Raw genomic sequence first — 7,199 nt, 5'->3', positions numbered from 1 at the left:
TGGAACTCACTTTGTAGACCAGGCTGGCCTCGAACTCAGAAATCCGCCTGCCTCTGCCTCCCAAGTGCTGGGATTAAAGGCGTGCGCCACCACCGCCCGGCTTGTAGTTTCTTTATATTTATATTTTGCTTTGTCACTAAACTGAAAACATATATTAGGTCAGGTATTGGACAAGGCTGACCTTTATAGTTACAGCTCTGTAGCTACAAAGTGAAGGGATTTTGCTATAGAGTTTTTATAACTCATTTCAGCACCTTTGGAGGACTTTGATCTAGTCTTTGCACTTTGTTGTGAAAATGAACTCATAGCGTTGTGTTGTGGAATTGGCTTAACGCTTGTCTTATGTTATTGGGTTCCCAAAATTGCACAAGAATCACACATGTAAGACACTGAGAGTCCCTGCCCCCAGTTGGTCCTGATTGTTAAATAAAGTTGCCAGCAGCCTACTGCTGGGCAGGAAGACAGGGGTGAGGCTTTAGGATTTGTGGGCAAGGGAACCAAGAGAGGAAGGAGGATTTAGAACCACCATGACTGGGAAGGAGAAGATACAGGCCTGAGAAGTGTAGGACAGAGAGACTGGCAGTATATAAGAGTTGGGGATTGTAGCCCAGGGGGACAGGGGGCTACAGGCCCAGGTCTTGGATGGCCAGGATGGAATATAGGTTTTAGTAAATAATAATTCAGGAATATCATAGAGGAGAGTGTGCTAGCTGCGTGGAGGATTATATTGTCCCAACCTTTGAGCTGCTTAAGGCATTTTAAAATGAGTATATCTCTCTCTCTGTGTGTGTGTGTGTGTGTGTGTGTGTGTGTGTGTGTGTGTGTGTTATTCGGGAACCCAGAACAATGGAGTGGGTAACAAGGAACTCACACACCACTGCTGGGACAATTTGAGTAGCTTTAGTCACCTACAACATTGATGAAACACAAGCCTTGTTCCAGACATTGCTTTTACATTATCTTCCTTTATCTTTGTGTCCTCAAGTCATAGATTCTTTACCCATAAAATAGAGTAATAAACTGAACATTAAAGTTTCACTTAACACATATGCATCTGTACGTACATAAACATGTATGGACAGTATACTGACACAAATGAACATTTTAAATTCACATATTGAATGTGCAAGCATAATTCCAACATTTGGGAGGCTGAGACAGAAGATCTACACTTCAAATCCAGCCTGAGACACATGGTGAGACTGAATTACTCAAAACAAACAAAAACAAAGTTCATTTTGCCCTGAACTTTCAATATATAATTTTGTGGAGTTTGGAGATAGAAAGTATATGTATTTATGTTCCAGACAAGAGGAAGATATATAATAGTACAGAGGTTTTAAATTATTAACATTTGGGGCTGATTAAATTGTATAGACCCATCTAGAACCATTGACTGGCAACATCTTTGCCTTCTCTACATTAAATACTGTTGCCATCTCCTTCATCTTAGTTATTATTTTGTTTCTGTGAGCTAAAAACATGGTTTAATGGGTTAAAGCACTTGATGCTTTTACAGAGGACTAGGGTTTAATTCACAGTATCCAAATGTTGGTTTACTGTTGCCTGTGCCCTGGACTACCTGCCCTTGATGGTTAGAGGTGAAGTGGCACAGAGTCAATGACACAGACTCCAGGAGCAGATGAGAAATCTCGCGGCAAGCTCTCTGAACACTGCTGCAAGCTCCTTTAATACCCTCCACCTGCACCCCATTGGTCTCAAGAAAGCATCTCTTCTAAACAGCAGTTCCTGATTGACTGGCATTGTCTGCACCAGCAATCCTTGGTCTCTCAGGCAGTCCTCAATTAGGTCCTCCTGCAGGAAATGCTTTTGTGGCTGTGCAGCCCCTGGCATTTACATAGAGTTGAGCCCATCATTCCTGCTACATATCCTTTTGATTTTAGATTTTCACAGCCTAGAGGGAGCTGGGCTGCTATTGCCTTAACATTGCTGACCCCACCTCAGAGGATTCCCAGTATACTGGACTGTGTATACTTAGGTTGTCCTGTCTTCCAGGATCTTATCCATCATTGACTACCAGCCCTCAAAGAGATAACACTTAGGAGGCATGTCACACAACAGGGAAATGAGAAACAGCCTACATGGTGGTCTTAGGGATCTCTGCCATCCATGCTTTGATCTCTTCCTTCGGGGGCCCGCAATCAGGAATTACAAGAGCCATCAGCACTGGGAGGGTCGCCTTATTTATGGAACAATGCCTGGGTATATGCTGTGTGAAACATGTAAAAATAATTATTAGTATGACAATTTCTCCCACCAGAGCATAAATGGCTATCCATAAGGGGTCAAACGGCCTCTTAATATTGTCCCACACTTTTCCCAAGAATCTGGCATCCAGGGAGAGCACAGATACCCTGGTTGCATTGAGGTTGGCTATGTTTTCCCTTAAAAGCACAGAATAGTTAAGGAATTTGTCTGACCAGGTATCTTTAAGATATTGAGCCAACTGTTGTCGGGATTCAGTGGTGATGTACCCGGTAAGGAGTTAAGTAGATTGAGTGAAACCTGGGGTCACACGCCAGTAGAGACATGTCCCTAACAAGGGCCAACTCTTCTGCTAATAAGTCAATCTGTTATTGTAAAATGTGGATGGCTTGATAAAGATGTTGATTTAGTAGCTCCTGTGCCTGCATCACCTCAGCTGACTTAAAGACTACATCATTGAGAGTCTTCACCATAGTGGCTTTCTGGGTCAAGGCAACAGCAGCTGTTGTTGCCCCTGCAATGGTGCAATGATGGCTACAATGATGGCAGCTCTAATACCAAAACCCCTCTTTCCCTGGTGTAGGGGTTGTAAGTGAGGCTGGGTCATAAGAGTGATGGCATGAAAGTGGGTGACATTTACCACAGGCATCCAAATAGCAGCTAGTTCCCTCATCGGGATAGCTGTTGTTGAACATCACATCCAGCAGGTGGTCAGTAGACATTTCTCATTAAAGCAGTTAAGGCTGTCTCTGACAATGTAGGTATTAGTGATCAGAAAGATAAAGGAAGGTTGGACATAGACTGGAGTGGCTTTCCAGCCAACCTGGCTGTCAATGGTCACATGCACAGGGGATTGCCCCAGTCCACATTTTCACTGACTGGTTTATGTGGAAATATGTCCCATTAAAGAGTCGGCCACCGAGCCGGGCATGGTGGCGCACGCCTTTAATCCCAGCACTCGGGAGGCAGAGGCAGGCGGATTTCTGAGTTCGAGGACAGCCAGGGCTACAAAGAGAAACCCTGTCTCAAAAAAAAAAAAAAAAAAAGAGTCGGCCACCTTTTAGGAGAATAAGATGATATAAATCAAGACAATTAGGGGAGGCACGTAAATCACAATTGCTTATAATGGGGTCATATCGGAATCTAATGGGATCCCTGTTAACATGGGGAGTAACATTGGAATCATCATGTGAGGTAAACCTCCACATACCAAGTGTGAGGTTAGATGATAATATCAGATAGTCCCCAGTGAATTTTACACCTAGAACAGGCTAGCAGTGCTCCCAAAGGGTAGGAAGTCCCACTAAAATGGGCATTTGAAGGACCCTTGGACAGCAAGGCAGGGGTGGATGTGATTCACTTGGGGGATCCTTTGGGGATTTGTAATTAGTAAGGGAAACGTGAAGTTCCATATCTAACATGGTGCCATAAGTTAGATTACCATGAAAGTCCCCCGTGGTCATATTGTGTAGTTGGATACAAGGGCTGACAGAGGGGACATTGGTGGTAAAGCAGAGAATTTCCTCCATGGGCCAGGTGCCTTCTACTTGCCGTGTAGTAGTGACTATGTCCATGAAGGGCAAACCTAAACGTCACACTGAAAGAGAAAAGAACAGGATAGGCTAGGGAGTTAACTGCCACAGGCAAAAGAATGGTGGGGGGGGGGGGAGACCAAAGCCCTAAGCTCATCGGTCCTCCCAGGCTAAAGAAAAACTAATAAACACAATATTTACATTACATCTCCATGTTTTCTTCTGGCTCCTTCATCGCCCCCCTGATCTGTGGCTGGTAAGCATGTCAAAAATAATGTTAAGGTTATATTCTAGATTAATCCTAGCCTGATTTTCAGCCAAGTCATGATATGCAGACCTCCAATTAAGAAACCCTGGGGGTGGTGTTCAGCCCGCACTGAGATTAGACCAATCATAATAGGTCTGGAGGTGCATGGTCCCTTGCTTCAGTACTTGTTCAAAATAAGGGGAATTCTGGGCTGGAACCATTGGCAGCTTTTCTGATTAGTGCCAAGTCTGGCAAAGGAGTGGGAATCCAGAGCCTAGTCACCACATCAGGGCCAAGATTGACAAGGAAAGCCTCACAATCTACCTGAGGAGAAAGAGGCTTCTGGGGAAGAGGCAGTCTAGCAGGAGGGACAGGCATTGCAGGAGTGACCACAACAGGAGTAACTTTCTGGAAGGCAAAGTCCCCCTAAATCATGCCAGGGGGAAGCTGGGAGTACTTCTGATCGGGCAGGAGCAGAAGGGCTAGTGAGTGAGGGGCCTTAGATAGTGGCACTAGAGGACAGCTGGAGGCCTAACAGCTGGAGGGCTGGAGCAGAGATGCGCTCCTCCTCATTGCTAAAATCAACCTGTTTGCCTGGAGAACGAGGGACTGGGTCAGTAATGGAAAGGTGAATAGTAGACTGATCCTGGCAGTATTTGTAATGGACAGCCACCACTTCCTCTTGGGAAGAATTCTTAAGACTGGTGATGAATGTAAGGAAAATGGGGGAAAAAGAACAAGGGAGGAATAATTCCGGACTATACCTCACAATTGCAGACAAAGAAGAGAACACACATCCAGAGGTCAGGGTCCCACAGGTTCTCCAGTGATATACAGGGGCCCAATATTGCAGCCTTCTACCAAAATTGGTCCAGGTCCTGACTCTTAACCTTGAGACTGTGAATAACCAGAATGGTTTTCAGAGCCCTAATCTGGGTGAGCTTCCCTGATGATGGAGGGGAGGGATTGCATGATGACGAGAACAAAGAAAACAGACAAATAGATATGACAAATATGACAGAAGAGGTGACAAAAGTCTCAGTGTGCTAAGCAGGGGACTCCCTCAGATGTAGCTCAAAGGCCTTATGTCTGGATGGTATATCTGGGATGGAAAAGGCATTTGGGAGTCAACCGCTGGTAACACCACCTAGGAAAATGGCCCCTATGTCAGGTACCAGGATGAATCAAAACCAAAAGTGAAAATGAGCAGCCAGAAAAGATGGCTGCCACATACTCAGCTACACAAAGACAGAGTAGAACAAAAAGATGGCCACCACATGCTCCCTACAGCACACTCACCCAAAGACAAAGGACAAAAATATGGCTGTTGCATGCTCATCCAAAGACAAAGAAGAACAAAAAGATGGCCGCTGCATATTCACCCTCAAACCAAAAAGAGACCAAAAGAGAGGTCAGACAGACAAAACAAAAAAGACAGAAATGAGGTCCATGTGCACACCTTTGTGGGATCCGCAACATAAAACACTAAGGAACCAACTCACCGAAGAAGCAAACGAAGGGGACACAACAGCCACACCACAAGAAGAAGAGCAGATCAGGTTAAACCACGAGCACAGTCCTTGCAGCATGAGGCAAAAGGGAATCCCCGGAAAAGAAGGTTGTCAAGCAGCCACAAAACAAGTACAATGAAGTAGCCTATCAACCACACTGGGTGCCAGATGTTGCCTGTGTCCTGGACTACTCTCCATCTGACCCTACCTGCCCTTGGGTGTTGGAGGTGAGGTGGTACAGACCCAACAACACGGTCTCCAGACTTTCTGAACACTGCTGCAAGCTCCTTTAATACCCTCCACCTGCACCCCATTGGTCTCAAGAAAGCATCTCTTCTAAACAGCAGTTCCTGATTGGCTGGCATTGTCTGCACCAGCAATCCTTGGTCTCTGAGGCAGTCCTCAATTAGGTCGTCCTGCAGGAGATGCTTTTGCAACTGCGTAGTCCTGGCATTTACATAGGGGTGACCCCACCATGCCTTCTACAACTCACTACCTGTAACTACAGTCCTGGGGATCAACTGTGCTTTTATAACTTCCATAAACAATAAGCACACAGGCTGTACATACATACCTGCAGGCAAAAACATTCATAAAATAAAAAATTATTTATATATAAGTATTTTAACATAAGTTAAGTATAATTTTATATTCTATAAAATGGTATATAATCAATACATAATCATATCTTAAACACAATATATGTAATATATGAAAAATATATAAATAATTGATGTGTTTTTAATTTACCTTATATAAAATATATATTATAAATTACATATAATTTAAAATAAATAAAATTTAAAATATATTTATATTATATATTTATATAAATATAAGTAGTATATTTATATTGTGTCTTTTGAAAAACACAATTTCTTGTGCCTTTGTGTATCCCTGGTTTCTTTGTGTATTCCTGACTGTCCTGGAACTAGCTCTGTAGATCAGGCTTGCCTCAGACTTACAGAGATCCATCTGCTTCTGCCTCTCAAGTCCTGAGATCAAAGGCTTGTGTTACCACTTCCTGGCTAAAATGAATAAATCTTAAAAATATTGCCAAATTTTATTGGGGAAGCAGAATTTCCCCCACTTTGAAAACCATCAATGTAGGAGATATCAGAATAACAACCAACATGATGGAAACAGTGTGTAATCAGATATGTAAACTAATATGAACATATTATGTAAATTATGCACAATCATTACATACTTGGTGCAATGAAAACACCAAGAAGGGAAACTGACTCAGCAGATTCAGGTCAGGAAAATCTTGACATCTTACTTGTTTCCAGAAGAGTGGGACAAGGCAAGAAGGAGGTAAAAGAGTTTCCAAGAAGAGTAAAATGAGCAGAAAATGCTTCAAGGCACAGAAGTAGTTTTGAATTGATGTAGTAACGAATATCACCTGGGAAGATGTGGGAGATAGAACTTGGAAGGTACATACTATACTGAGCTGCTTGAACTTGCCTGTGTGTAGAAAGTCATGTTGTATGAATGTTTAATGTTTCACAATATTTAACTGCCAGTTCACTTTTTAAAGTTTATAATAACCTATTATTCTTCAAAAATTCAATTCACAAAGTCACTTTCATCCAGAAGATGTCCCAACCGGTAAAAAGGACACATGCTCCACTATGTTCATAGCAGCCCTATTTATAATAGCCAGAAGCTGGAAAGAACCCA

Source organism: Mus caroli, chromosome 13 (genome assembly GCF_900094665.2).
Source record: "Mus caroli chromosome 13, CAROLI_EIJ_v1.1, whole genome shotgun sequence".
NCBI lineage: Eukaryota > Metazoa > Chordata > Mammalia > Rodentia > Muridae > Mus > Mus caroli.
The sequence above is the reverse complement of the archived record's forward strand: the minus strand, read 5'-3'. Positions refer to the sequence as shown.